This window comes from Gadus morhua, chromosome 12, assembly GCF_902167405.1.
Source record: "Gadus morhua chromosome 12, gadMor3.0, whole genome shotgun sequence".
Taxonomy (NCBI): domain Eukaryota; kingdom Metazoa; phylum Chordata; class Actinopteri; order Gadiformes; family Gadidae; genus Gadus; species Gadus morhua.
Genome location: NC_044059.1, coordinates 15,104,720 through 15,119,938, shown reverse-complemented (window position 1 = coordinate 15,119,938; position 15,219 = coordinate 15,104,720). Strand labels below are relative to the sequence as shown.

Sequence of the window (15,219 nt, the reverse complement as noted above, 5' to 3'; positions counted from 1 at the left end):
GTCGGGCGCACTCTCACCCTCCGATGTGTTTTCCCCCCCTCCTCGCGGAATTCCCGGAGCTTACGGAGCCCACGTTCTCAGCTGCCGCCACCAAGCACGGAGTGGAGCATCACATCGCGACCACTGATCCGCCGGTCTATGCCAGGGCCCGGCGCCTCGACTCTGCTAAGCTCGCCGTTGCTAGGTCTGAGTTTGACACCCTGGAGCGTCTTGGAATTGTCCGGCGATCGGACAGCCCCTGGGCTTCCCCGCTCCACATCGTCTCGAAGCCTGGCGGTGGGTGGCGTCCATGTGGGGATTACCGCCGGCTCAATGACATTACGGTGCCCGACCGCTATCCGATTCCCCACATCCAGGACTTTTCTGCCCGCCTGGCCGGTGCGGTAGTGTTCTCCAAGGTGGACCTCGTTCGGGGCTATCACCAGGTGCCCGTCCAGCCGCAGGACGTCCCGAAGACGGCGGTGATCACTCCGTTTGGACTATTTGAGTTTTTACGGATGCCGTTCGGCCTGAAGAACGCAGCCCAGGCCTTTCAGCGCCTGATGGACACCGTGCTGCGGGACCTGCCATTCCTGTTCGTTTACCTGGATGACATTCTGATCGCCAGCGCCTCCACGGCCGAGCACATGAAGCATCTGCGAACACTCTTCGAGCGGCTCAGCCAGCATGGCCTGATTGTCAATCCAGCCAAGTGCCAATTCGGCCGGATCACCATTGACTTCCTGGGCCACCGCATCACCAAGGAGGGAGCTGTTCCCCTGCCCTCGAAGGTGGCTGCAGTGGCGGACTTCCAGCGCCCTCTTACAGTTCGGGCCCTGCAGGAGTTTTTGGGGATGGTGAATTTTTATCACCGTTTTGTTCCCCGTGCGGCCCGGCTCATGCGGCCCCTGTATGAGGCACTCAAGGGTAAGACAACGAAGCATATTATTGACTGGACCGCTTAGAGAGAGGCGGCCTTTGGGGACACTAAACGGGCATTGGCCGAGGCGACTATGCTGGCGCATCCTTTGCCTGCGGCGTTGATTGCCCTGACCACCGACGCTTCGGACTATGCTGTTGGTGCCGTGCACGAGCAGTTGGTGAACGGCGTCTGGCAGCCGCTGGCATTCTTCAGCCGGCAGCTCCGCCCCTGCGAACGGAAATATAGCACCTTCGATCGAGAGCTCCTCGGCCTTTACCTCGCCATTAGGCATTTCCGTTTCCTGTTGGAGGCTCGGCCATTCTCCGTTTTCGTGGACCACAAGCCGTTGACGTTCGCGATGGCGAAGGTTTCGGAGCCGTGGTCTGCCCGTCAGCAGCGACAGCTGGCCTACATCTCCGAGTTTACCACGGACATCCGCCATGTGGCGGGTAAGGACAATCACGTGGCTGATTGCCTCTCCCGGGCCATCGCAGGAGCTGTCCACCTGGGAATCGACTACACCAGCATGGCAGGTGATCAGGCCTCCGACCCGGAGGTCCAGGCTCTGAGGACAGCTGTCACGGGACTCAGGTTGGAGGACATCAAGTACGACAACGTCGGTGCCACGCTCCTGTGTGACGTCTCCACTGGACAGCCGAGGCCGGTCGTGCCCGGCAGTTGGAGGCGTCAGGTTTTCGATGCCGTGCACGGCCTTGCCCATCCTGGGCGGAGGACATCACAGCAGCTGGTGGCCGGGAAGTTTGTCTGGCATGGCCTTAAGAAGGACTGGGCTCGGGCCTGCGTGGTTTGCCAGCGAGCCAAGGTGCATCGGCATGTGACTGCTCCGCTGGCGCATTTTTCAGTGCCGGAGCGGCGGTTCGACCACGTGCATGTGGACCTGGTGGGGCCCCTGCCGCCCTCTCAAGGGTTCAGCTACCTCCTAACGATGGTGGACAGGACCACCCGCTGGCCGGAGGCTGTCCCGCTGGCATCCACTACGACCTCTGACGTGGCCCGGGCGTTCATAGGCACCTCGGCCCCCCTTCTGATGTCTCCTCTGACAGGGGACCTCAGTTCACTTCCGAGCTGTGGAATGCGGTCGCCGGGGGCCTGGGTGTGCGGCTCCATCGAACAACCGCTTATCACCCCCAGGCTAATGGGTTGTGTGAGCGGTTTCATCGCTCCTTGAAAGCTGCACTCCGGGCCAGCCTTACGGATGACGGTTGGGTCGATAGGCTCCCCTGGGTCATGTTGGGCCTCCGGACTGCCCCTAAGGAGGACCTGCGGGCTTCGTCGGCCGAGCTGGTTTACGGACAGCCACTACGGGTTCCTGGGGATTTCATCCCCACCGCCACAGCTCCCTGGTCGGCAGCCCAGGAGCGGACCTCGCTCCAGGACAGGGTCCGGGGTTTCACGCCGGTGCCCACCTCGCAGCACGGCCTCCCGAAGGCTTGTGTGCCGCCCAGCCTGCGGACGGCGGGGTATGTGTTCATCCGCCATGATGCCCATCGGGGTCCTTTCCGTCCTCCCTACGACGGTCCGTTTCGCGTCCTGGAGGCCGGTGACAAGGCCTTCTTGGTAGACATCGGGGGCAGGCCTGACTACATTTCGGTCGATCGCCTCAAGCCAGCCCACCTGGATCTGGACCAGCCCGTGGGGTTGGCTCTGCCCCCGCGGCGGGGTCGTCCTCCGGTTTTCAAGCCACACCGCCTCATGACTCCGGCACTGCCTGCTGTGGCCCCCGCACCGGTTCCGCTGAGTCGTTTCGGGCGGGTGCTCAGGGCTCCTTCCCGTTGGCCTTGACTGTTCGGGAGTGTGAATTCTGGGGGGGCGTCTGTAGCGGTATCGTATTCACTGTGTATGTTGTATGGTGCGTGCCCCCTTTAAGGGAAGGGGGCGTGGCACCCACCTGGTGTTACAACGCAGGTCTTAAGGAACGCACCTCTGGCTGTGCGTTTTCTGTGTTTTGGGAAATAAATCCTTCTCGTGTTTTTCACCGGCAATCAAGTCTCCGTCTCCATTTCATTGCGATCTCCTACACTGGGATCTTTTATGACCTCAGTGAGTCAGGACCTTGGTGAGTCAGGACCTCGGTATTACGTCTCCTCCGAAGAACGGCGTCTTCCGCAGCACAGTGTCCCCGTCACTGCACTGGGGCATCGGGATTGATTTTAAGGCCAGAGTGAAGGGTGCCACCTATTGGCCACCACCCGACACCACTTACAGCACCTGGTATTCCCAGGCGGTCTCCCATCCAAGTACTAACCAGGCCCGACCATGCTTAGCTTCCGAGATCAGACGAGATCGGGCGTGCCCATGGTGGTAAGGCCGTATAAAGCAGACCCACTGCCGGTCAAAGTGAAAGGTGTTTTCCCCGAGAGACCTATAAGCAGACCCACTGCCGGTCAAAGTGAAAGGTGTTTTCCCCGAGAGAGCATCGGGCCTGAAGGGAACGTCTCCCCTGTGCTCCTCGGTCTGGGAGCCATCAGCAGGAAAGGTGTAACTAACCATCTCGTAGTTGGAGGCGGAGCGCAAGAGAGTATACAGTCAGCTCCATAAATATTGGGATATCGACACAATTCTTATCTTTTTGGCTCTATACCCCACCACAATGGATTTGAAATGAAACGAACAAGATGTGCTTTAACTGCAGACTTTCAGCTCTAATTTTAGGGTATTTACATCCAAATCAGGTGAACGGTGTAGGAATTACAACAGTTTGTATATGTGCCTCCCACTTTTTAAGGGACCAAAAGTAATGGGACAATTGGCTACTCAGCTGTTCCTTGGCCAGGTGTGTGTTATTCCCTCATTATCCCATTGACAAGGAGCAGATAAAAGGTTGAGAGTTAATTTCAAGTGTGCTATTTGCATTTGGCATCTGTTGCTGTCAACTCTCAATATGAGATCCAAAGAGCTGTCGCTAACAAGCCCATCAGAGAGATAGCAAAAACATTAGGTGTGGCCAAATCAACTGTTGGGAACATTCTTAAAAAGAAAGAACGTACCGGTGAGCTCAGCAACACCAAAATACCCGGAAGACCACGGAAAACAACTGTGGTGGATGACCGAAGAATTCTTTCCCTGGTGAAGAAAACACCCTTCACAACAGTTGGCCAGATCAAGAACACTCTCCAGCAGGTAGGTGTATGTCTGTCAAAGTCAACAATCAAGAGAAGACTTCACCAGTGAATACAGAGTGTTCACCACAAGATGTAAACCATTGGTGAGCCTCAAAAACAAGAAGGCCAGATTAGAGTTTGCCAAACAACATCTAAAGAAGCCTTCACAGTTCTGGAACAACATCCTATGGACAGATGAGACAAAGATCAACCTGTACCAGAGTGATGGGAAGAGAAGAGTATGGAGAAGATAAGGAACTGCTCATGATCCATGTTGATGGCATGGGCATGTATGGCTGCCAATGGAACTCAGGGGTTTTTACGTATTTTAAGCACATAAAAGCGATCCGGTTTAGACTACTTTCTTCAAGAACACGACAGGGTTAACACTTGGGTTTCAAAAGCACTTGCCAATCGGGCAAATACAGGTCATGTTCGACTTGCCCGAATTTGATGTTCACTTGCCCGAGTAAACTCATCCTAGCTCAGACTGAAGCTGAATGTTAGACTCCACACATGTTGTGTTTTAAAAATAACAAACTTCTCTTTGTTTACTTATTAATCTAACGGTCACATCGTGCCATGAAGTGATTTCAGTCCACCGTTGCAACTGATTAAAGCTATCAGCCAGTTATATGTAGGGTTGAGCACCAAAACTCGGTTCCAGTAGGGAACCGGTTCCGACGTAAACGGTTGTAACGAGATCGAATAAGAACGCACATTTCGGTTCCTCATAACGGTGCCTGACGTTTTTTAACGCCCCCTGCCCCGCCCCCATGGTGTTGCGGCGTCAACTTGCGTTAGTGCTGGGCACTATACCGGTTCTCACTGAATAACGGTGTGTATTTTCGTTAGGATATGATTTTTTTATATAGCCTACCGCCATACCGGTGTATTTGATTACACAACGTTCGGAACGTAGCGCTGCGCGACTCTGTTTCAGACGGGACCCTTCTCAATGTTGCGGTAAACAAGTATGGTACGACTACGACTTTCTTTATAGGTCCATGACTGCGAGGCGTGGTATTTCAGGCCAACTGGTAAAAGAGTGTGTCACGGCTTTCAAACATATAAACCATAAAGCCTATGTGCGCCTCGAGACTCGGGACGGACTTGTCAACGCGCTGTGGCATCGCTTACTTGATCTTGTTTTGATTGAAGATCGGCAGGTTGTAGTGGGTGAACGTGAATGAACGTGTGTGCGTGTGTGTGTGCGTGTTGCGAGCAAATGTAATTTTAAAGTAACAAACAAACTAACTCAAAGCCGATGCATGCATCCAAAACTTGCTGTTCAAAAACCAAATAAACAAATCAAAAACAGAGTCGTTATACGCCTCAAATACTTTTTCTTTTCAAAACTTGGGAATTAATACAGCGCGGTACCGAGCGGTTGAAAACAATGTTGGCGTCTCCTGTGGCTGCCTTGCGCACATGAGTTATATTACTGAATATGACTTTGGCAGTAATGTTGCGCCATGATGCGTGCCTGCCTGCTTTCAGTGAGTAATTAAAATTATTTGTAATTTTAAAAAGATATGTATCAGTCACAGCAGCCTCTTCGGGTAAGTCGAGTAATTGAATGCCAACCGTAAATCTTGCATATCAAGTAGGCTAGCAAACACCGTTGCCATTCAACTCAGTGTCCGCTGACTTTCTGCTTAATGCAACTGTGTGCCGTTTCGTTTTTTTAAGTACCGGTTTGAGAACCATTTTAGCACAGGAACTAGTGGTGCAACGGTTCACGGGTTTCCCGTGATCCGTACGGATCAACCATCACGGTTCGGGACGCAAGTGATCCGCGGATCGGCTGATTAAAAAAAAAAGTTGTGCGTTGACGTGATCAGCGCATGTTTAGAGGACAATTCCGGTATTGACAACATCATCAAGTATCGTAGCGAAATACAGTTTCTGTTGTGTTTTATTTGGCGTTCCGTAAATCCCATTGAAACGTAAACCGGAACCGGACGTCTTTAGGTTTGGTTGTAGTCTTTTCGCGTATCAACAGTAGGGCAAGAACCGAGCGAAAAGACTACAACCAACCCCCCTTGCAATGAGCATGAGTCTCCCAACCGAAATCAATGGATTTACAAAATGCCAAATAAAACACCACAGAAACTGTATTTCGCTACCAAACTAAAAAAAAGAAGATAAGGATGTCTGCATTGCCTTGGGAGAGTGTAGACTCTAAACTCCCCAGGCAATGCAGACATCCTGAATTGTAAATCCAGGGTTAGGGATTATTTACTATCCTATCCATGTTAAAAAGAAGGTTAAATATTGACCATGCTTAAAGTGCGTATTGGAAGTTAGATACTACAGTGAAGAATCATATAGGAATAAAATTTGAATACACGATTTTTTAGTTTTTATTAATAAATCTACACTACAAGTGGCATCTTGAGCCGTTTTTGTGATACAATTTTACTTCCGCATCTCAAACGCTCGTTTTCAAGCGTGACGTAGGAATTGGTAGACGGACGTTCTAATCATCATAGACTACATAGGCAACATGACAATGGATAACAGTTTCGGACCACTTCCGTACAATTTTGAGCCAGCGAGCCGTGAGGGAGAACAGCAACCACCTAATAGGGGGAGACACCATGGCAATAGGAGGGAGATAGAGTTGTGGTGTCAGGAGAATCAGTGGAGAATTGGGCAGGTGTCTTGGTGAGTAACTGGCATTAGCTTGAGTTAATATTAGCTAATGACAGCAAATGATGGCCACGTTTCAATATTTAACAGGCATAACTTTACTAGTACTTGATTATATATGAATCTACAGGATGTATAACTCCACACTATCTCTTACATAACTACTACTGGAGGGATGGAGGTAGGGCGGAAGGACGGGTTGGCGAGCAAGAGAGTGCGCGATCAAACTGAAAGAAACGAGCGAAGTTAACCTCACATTTCATTTTGATAGGTGCTTGTGTGGGAAATGCCAGCCAATGAGCTCAGCTGAGGAGAGCATGTGTTGCAGGGAGGTGGATCCCTTCTGGGCTCTAGTGGAGACGCTAAACCCCAGACCAGACGTAACATGCCTGACTCTGCATCCAGGCTTTGAGGGATGCTGTCTGAACCCCTTTGTGCTCCAGGTAGCATACTTGGCCTTCAAACAGGAGCATGGCCCTCTGCAGGCCAGCACACACGAGTATGTTCAGTTGTCCACATTCCAAAATAACTATAAAAAGATCCTAGTTTACCAAGTAAATAGAGCTCAAGTCACAGATTCTGGGGTTTTGAAACCTGCTGAACCCCAGAATTTGTGACTTGTTTATTATGTTGAATGGACTTTACCAATTTTATATAACTGAAAACATTAAACATTTAAATACATTAATTGGTAGCAATATCAGAACTCAATTGATTTTTTTTCTATTGTTATTTACCTTATTAATACCATTTACAATATCACCCTTTTTGATGACCAAGTTTAACTGTCGATATTGTTTCCCTATCCTAAAGGCAGTATCGTTACACCGCATACAGGCAGGTTGTTCGCTGGGCCTATGGAATTCTTGGCAGGCACATCAGGAAGCCCTTACCTGCATGCATTGTGTCTGCCATCCGACGGCAGTTTCCAGAGGAACATGGGGTTTATAAAGGTTTTGGGTGGCCTCATTTAAATGACAGTCAATAAAAATAATGTCTTATTTTATAGAAACTTTTAATGATTCTTTTCTTTTAATATTTAGTTCTTGCAGTTTGAAAACAAAAGGAACATACTGCAATACAAATTGAAACGTAAAATTAACCACAGCAACAAAACTAAGATACAGGATCAGAACTTCATAAAATATTCCTGTGTAGCATGCATAAACTGTAGACTAGAACATAAACTTATTTCAGCCAAAGCGTGGGTGTCAAGCAGGACCAGGTGGTAACCGCAGGCAAACCTCCAGAAAAAACCTAGGGAAAGAATAGTTTTGTTATTAACTTCATTAATAATAAAATGCAGATAATCAGAATGGGGGAAATAATTTAAGAATCCAGAAGTTCAAGTAAAGAGGGATCTTTCCCTGAATGGATCCATGTGCCAATAGATGTGTCTTTCTCTTGGTTGCAAATGCAGATACCCAGTGCTTAATTTGAGGGGGAGCAAGGGGGAGCGCGCTCCGGAAGCTCTGACGCGCGCTCCGGAAGCTCCGACGTGCGCTCCGCCAGCTCCGCCACGAGCAGTATAAAAAAAAAATGCGCTGCGTAGCGGTAATCAATGAAGTACGATATAACATTGCGTGGGGAATAGGTACTTTGGCGCCCCGTGCTGCAGGCGTACACCCGTGTATAGATGGAACGAAACCCTCACTGAAGTTCGTTGGTTGACGACCCCCCCCCCCCCCCCCCCCCCCCCCCCAACAATCGACGGAACCCCCCCCCCCCCCCCCCCCGTCAACAATTGCTACGGACCCTCCCCCCCCGTCAACAATCGCCCTCCCCCGTCCTCAGCGCTCCGGGAGCTCCCACTGGACAAATTAAGCACTGCAGATACCACATAACTCCATGGTCCCACATCTATCTCTGAGATTAAATGTGGCTTTACAATATAGTGTACGAAATACCTAACAGTGTTTAACACTAATTTCCTGTGTTAAAACGTGTGTGTCGTGCAAGATACAAGCCAACAGCCTCATCCTTGCTGATCATCTGGAAGGATGTGGAAAGCGGGGCAGGTGCAGAGGAGGACAAGTCAGCTGAGCTCTCTTGTAGACTCCTTGGTGACCTAGAGTAGGCCTCAATCAGCGACTCCATAAGGGCAGATGCATAAGCTGAAGAAAGAAAACAAATGTTTAGATCCCATTCAGGGACTTAATAAAAGTAAGTTATAAAGTAATAAAAAACTAAAACAGCTTACCGTACGATGGCTTCTCCTTGACAGGGCGGACGACCCAGCCTCCTTTGCGGAACCTTGGGTAACGAACTCCATATTGAACCTCGCCGTCATGTGTTCGTGCAACCTCTCGACTTCCATTGTGGTTGTAATGCAGGGCTGCTAAGAGAAGCCTGTAGAAAAAGCAATTCACAAGCTGCTCTTAAATCCAAGTACCAATTTAAAATGAATGCAGTTGCAGCCTCACTGTACCATACTCATTTCAATATCACTCTATTTACCTGCTGTACATCCCAAGGAAGGAGAAGCCAGTGTGCTTAGGTGCAAAGTGGAGGATAAGCGAGTGAAAGGCCTCCAGGGAAAAGGTCTGATGCTGTGGGGACAACTGCCGAACCTTCAACAATGCTGTTCTTGTAGTGACACTCTCCAACTTAATAGCTACAGTTGATCCTGCATAAACAACAACATAACATGTGTTCCAATGTTAATAGATGACCATATATTCATTAGTTACATACACTGATTAGGCATGATTATATAATTACTTCCAGTATCACACAAGTTTGAACAGTACTTTGTTTATGTGTGAGCACACTTTGGGTTATACAGCTCCGGAAAAAATTAAGAGACCACTTTAAATGTTCAGTGTCTCTTGTTTTACTCTTTATTGGCATATGTTTGAGTAGTATGAACATTTTGATTCTATAATATAAACGAATGACCACATTTATACCAAATTTCATAAAAACCCACTGCGCCAATGGCACAGTGGGTACAAATCTGTCTAATAAAGTAAAGAAAATATCGTACAAAAATAAATAAATTAGTAAGGCTTTTTTGAGCATTTGCTCCTTACAGCGTGTCAAAATCAACAGCCCACTGTAAAATGAATGTAGGGGAACATATAATGAATACACTGATACATATGTCTTTCTTGTTTGTCTTTACCTGGCGATTTCTGTCGGTAATAAGGGCTGAAACTTGCAAGTGTTGCTCCTTGAGAAATGCTATGGTTCGCTTCAAACCCTCCAGCTCACACCAGTTGCTGCTTGGTACCTCTGAGCTCTGTAAAAAACATGAATCAGTCATGTAAGAAAGTGTGCCACATCAAAAAGAGAACAACTGATTTGTGTGTCCACTAATGGTAATTTACTTGGACAAGTTGAAGATCCAAAACCTTGTTGATGCGGTCCTCAATCACGGTGTAGGTCCCATAATTGGCACAATGACCAGGAGAGTCTGACCTATGATTGTCATGAATAGCTTAATTAATTAAAACATTTAAGCCAAAAAACACTGCAATGGATACTGTTACTTAGCTACTCGGAACCACAAAAATAAACTGAAGGCGATCTCCACACGCGAAGACGGGACACATGCAAAGATTTGGCAAGGATCAGCAAACAACACACGGCACCCTCACTGGCGACCAATAGAAGCTGGCCCTATGCTGCTGGCGGTCACCGGTATGGGGCAAGCCTGAACATAAAACACAAAACGAAACAAGCCCAAAACCAACACACTACGGCACGTAACGGTAACATATAACAGAGCTGCAAACTTGTCGCTTTTCGGCGACAATCGCCGTTTTCTTGGTCAATTTGGTCATTCACGTGAATCGTGTAGAACCGGAGAGTTTTGTTTTTGGGGTGGGGGGGGGGGGGGGGTCCAGAATAATAGAAAAATTATTGGATCGTTCTTATAATTGACATTTCTCTGGGCCAATCGGAATCTCAGCACTTGCTTCAGAATCTTTCTTATAATTGACATTTCTCTGGGCCAATCGGAATCTTGAAGCACACAGCGCCAACTGAGCTCGCCATTGGATGAGACGGTCGCCTACCGCTCATGCGCGCCAAACAACTCAAGAGAGCTTGCGAAACCCTCGTCCAGAGGGGTGTTCCACGAACGGAGGTTAAACAAACACTGAGTTAACGCTGAACTCTAGGTTGATTTACCCTGTGCCGACTAACCCAGAGTTTTCGGTTCCACAGCAGCGGTTATGCATTAGTTCAATCAACTCGGGGTTGGTTATCACAGGGTTGTGCGCGTCACCGCCAAACCTAAAAAGACGTGATGTATGGATCATGGAAACCCTGTTCGAAATGGCGAAACGGGCCGCTTATTTCAATGAAATGGAACTTCAGGTTCTCCTGGAGAGCTATGACGAGGAGAAGGACATTATCACAAGAAAAGGGAACGCTAAAGCCTCTGCAACCCGGAGAACCAAAGCCTGGCAGCGGATCGCTGACCGCGTAAATGCGTTAGTTACACCTCAAAAGCATGATCCTTAATATTTGAGCCATGAATATATAAATATCCCAGTTAAGCATTCTTAAAGATCCTACCACATAACCCCTTTCTTCTAAAGAAATATGTACTCCGATGGCTTCCAAGCGGTCAGCGGATCAAGTATAGAAATGAAGCATAAAAAACATAAAAACTGGTAAGCTTTTGCCACCATCGTATTGGTATAAATTTAAATTAGCCATTTTTTTAAGCAAATCGTGAATAGGCCGACAGTCGGCAGACTGGATCTGGCCCTCAAATTGTCTTGACCCCGGTGGAGGAGCTGTTAATAAACATAAATTCAGGGCGCCCTGGCATGGAGGTGGTACCTGGAGGTACCTACCTCCTCAGAGAGTCAGGGGCCATACCCCACTGGTTGAATGTAGGTTTTTGTGTTTTCTTGTATTTTAGATTTTTTTTGCCTTCGAAGTAACACATGCAAACCATGTGCTTGCCACAGCGCATACTATTCCAAATGTTTCTTTTTTTGGTAACTGGGTAGAAAACCTAAAAGTGACAATTCATCAACTTCATCAACCACAGAATAATAATTATTTTTTGTCTCTAAAAATGGTCACAGTTGTAAATAAAATATTTTTTATAAGCCTTAAGGATGTTTTGACATTGATTTTTGATAAAGAGTTTTGTTAAGTCACGCTTAGAGTAGTGTCATTTGTATATTACAATAAAAAAAAAATCCCCCCGTGACACTGTCACCTTTTTTCCTCTGAGGAGTTTGCAGGTCTGATATAAAAGTATACAAGCGAGGTGTTATGCCTGCAGTCACCTGAGAGGATTAGACCCCCCCCCATCTCCTTCAGCTGGCTGACTATGCCAGCTTGCTCATTCTTCCACGCCTGCACAATGGTGGGAATTGTGTAAAGGCGTTGATGGCGGAAGAATGTGTTTGCAGTAAAACATTGAAGGCCAAACAGTTTTAACATCCTAAGTGTTTGTGTAGCCATACAACCAGAAAAGTGGATGGCCCCACTAAGCATCAGGTTGCAGGCTGGCATGTTTCTATGCAGCACTGGCTGGTTCTGCCAGACACGCTCGAACCCACAAGCTGCCCAGACCTAAGAGATGTGTATGAAAATGACCATTAGAACTCTTAAACAGTCAAAAAAGTGAATTGATAAAGTAAAAATGACAACACAAAAAACACACAATATATACAATATAAATACAGGTTAGCACACATCTTTACTTTTATATGACTACAATATCCTCTTACTTGCTTGATCTGAACAAATGTTCCCTGCTGCTGCTCCACGTTACCATGGGTTTCCCCACAACAGGCAGGACAAATGGTGAAGAGAGCCATCAGCTGGGTGAGACAGACAATGAACTTGTCTGCAACTCTGGAAAAACAAAACACTTATTATTTCTGACAGACAGAATTTTGAAAAAAAAATAATCTAAAAGTTAAGGAAGTCGTCTTACCCGAAGTCCCACTGAGAACCCTGCTGTGGCTCTGACTCCTCCTCAGAAGATGACACGCTCATCTCTTCCACTTCACTCCATGACCTGTCATCTGGTTGATCTCTTGAAACAGAGGATGATTCATCCTCTGTTTGTACTGGACTGGGCAGTGGAATTGATGATACACAGAGTTCGGTCTGTGTCCCCACACTGACCGTCTGTGTCTGTACCTGGATAGCTAGGTTGAAAGAGATTTACTTAATATACTGTAAATGTAAAAAATCATCATATATTCAATGGCCACTACACCTATACAATAGAATGCAATCAGATATGACAAACCTGGAATAAAATCTACTTTTACAAAGTATCGTTTAGTTTTTGTATTCATTTGGTCTGAGGTGTTCTTATTCATGTAAATTAAAGTGGATATACTGTTGAGCTATCCCAGCTATAAAATAGATAATTAATTATTGTGACAGTATGTAAAGAGTGAATATGTTGGCTAAGAACATGTAGAGCTAAAGCTAGATATAAGAGTTAAGTCACACTACCTGATGAACGATAAGGAGGTCTTATGTGACACTGTGAGCCAAAGTGAAGCACAGATTTTGGCTGAGAAGCCAGTGAAGCGACGGCCTCTTGCTCCGAGTCTTCACTGGCTGTAGGCGCATCTGTGGCTTCAAAACGTGCCGTATTTCCCAGCAACTAATAAGAAAAACATTACATATACAATTTCATTTCAAACTGTTTAAAATCCCTGATAGCCGATAGCCTGATAGTCTACTAGTTTATTTAGAAACGTCAACATATCGACAGGCAGTCTAGTGCGCACGGTGCGCACTGACGTTGTAGGAAAAACCGCTCATGTGGTAGCCTAGTGCCTGATGTTCGGGAAAGCACAAATACCGCTCCAACAAAGTGAACAGCCTCGGAAACTGTCTCTGAATAACGTTTTAACCACAAGAAATTAGCGTTTTTAGGAGTTCCATAGTCGTCTCAAAGGAGCATCAAAATCACTGACTCACCCCCTATCCCATATATATTTAATTAAATTGTATTATTTTAAAGTTGTTTTATAACATTTTGAATATTTAAATTGCTTTATGTTCTAGTCGACGGTTTACGGCTTAACAGGTAACTGTTAATGACGATGATTTCATAAAAGTTTCATAAAATAGGATGCTGTTGCTAGCTAACATTTTAGCATGTTTACAGTATAAACTGATGGATTTTACAGGACAGCAAAGCTGCTTTACAATAAAAGATACTGACCATAAGTCATTATGTTGACTAATGTAGGAAGATAGTAAACGTCAGAAAACAAAACTTATAGTGCACAGTTCACGTTTCCGAATCGTTGAATCTCTGACCGGTCCGTGATCTTCACTGCCGCCGGTGGCTGAGCCCGAAGCTGCGGCTGGAGCGGCATGAATTGAGGGAATCGCACCGGCTTTCAGCCTCACTCTTTTCTCGCTCCGAAAACCCATCTTGAACTCCATCATGTCCCCGGAAACATAGTCCTCAGGTCTAAAGTGAGCCGCGCAAATGAACGAGTATTTGGTGACAGAAGTGAAAAAAAAGTCCTTTCTCTTCACCTGAACAAAATGCACCCAGGCTCGAAAGCCTGCTCCATCCTTTCTCCGATCGGGGAAACTGTGAAATCGGTGATGGTCGGACAGGAGGTCGGAGTTGGAACAACCCCCACAGATACAAAACCTCATCTCGCCGATTAAAAAAAAACAAAAACCGAATATGGTGAATACAATACCGCTCACCGCGGTAACTACTCACAACTACGCATAGTGCTGAGGCAGCAACAGCGACCGCGTCTACTAATTCCTACGTAATATGACGCGTTTGACGTATCACATAAAAAAACAACGTTTTTTGAAGCCTTGCTCAAAATAGTCACTTTAAAACTGGAATTTTTGCCGATATAATATTTTTAACTGATAAAATCCTGCATTTCAATTTCAAAAGGCAATTTTCAGAGAATGTTATGTATAAATATTTAAAAAAAAATAAAAAAATTAAAAAAAATAAATTAACTTCCAATACGCACTTTAAAGGAAGCAGGATTATTACCTAATTTGTCACTTTATTTTGTTTTTACACAGTTAAAAGATTTTATTTAAAGTCACATTTGTCTTTTTATCTTTATTGTTGTTGATCCGAAAATGATCCGACCCGTGACTCAAAAACCGTGACCCGATCCGAACCGTGAGCTTTGTGATCCGTTGCACCCCTAACGGGAACCGTTTGAAAAGTACCGAGGAGGCACCGGTATCGGATAAAACAAGAACGATACCCAACCCTAGTTATATGTAGACCTGCATGATTTTATGCAAATGTACATTACTAAATGTCCAAGGTAGTAGCAAAGATATGTCTTTTTTAACTTTCATGTTTCTTCTAGGTATAAATGAATAATCACAATCGCGTTTCTAGTAGTGTTGTCAGTCATAATTTTTTCTACCTTCGATACTATACCTGGAAAAATATCTATATTCTATACCATCTTCGATATCAAAAAAACAGTGAAACAGGGAAAACAGTTTTTTTTTTTTTAAAAGAACGTACCCAAAGTAAATAGAGTATATCTCCAGAACTGCATGGGCTATAATGTAATCTTGGTGACAATAGAAAGATTG

At 46.3% G+C, this 15,219-nt stretch overlaps 1 protein-coding gene and 1 non-coding gene across 12 annotated transcripts in view; one reads left to right on the top strand and one right to left on the bottom strand.

Annotated features, from left to right (window-relative positions):
- rabgap1l (RAB GTPase activating protein 1-like) overlaps positions 1-15,219 on the top strand; it is a 160,566-nt gene that overhangs the window by 32,297 nt on the left and 113,050 nt on the right. The gene's annotated exons all lie outside the window — the stretch shown is intronic.
- LOC115556419 (5S ribosomal RNA) lies at positions 3,119-3,237 on the bottom strand. Its single transcript, XR_003979002.1, has one exon. It is a non-coding gene; the product is annotated as a 5S ribosomal RNA (ribosomal RNA).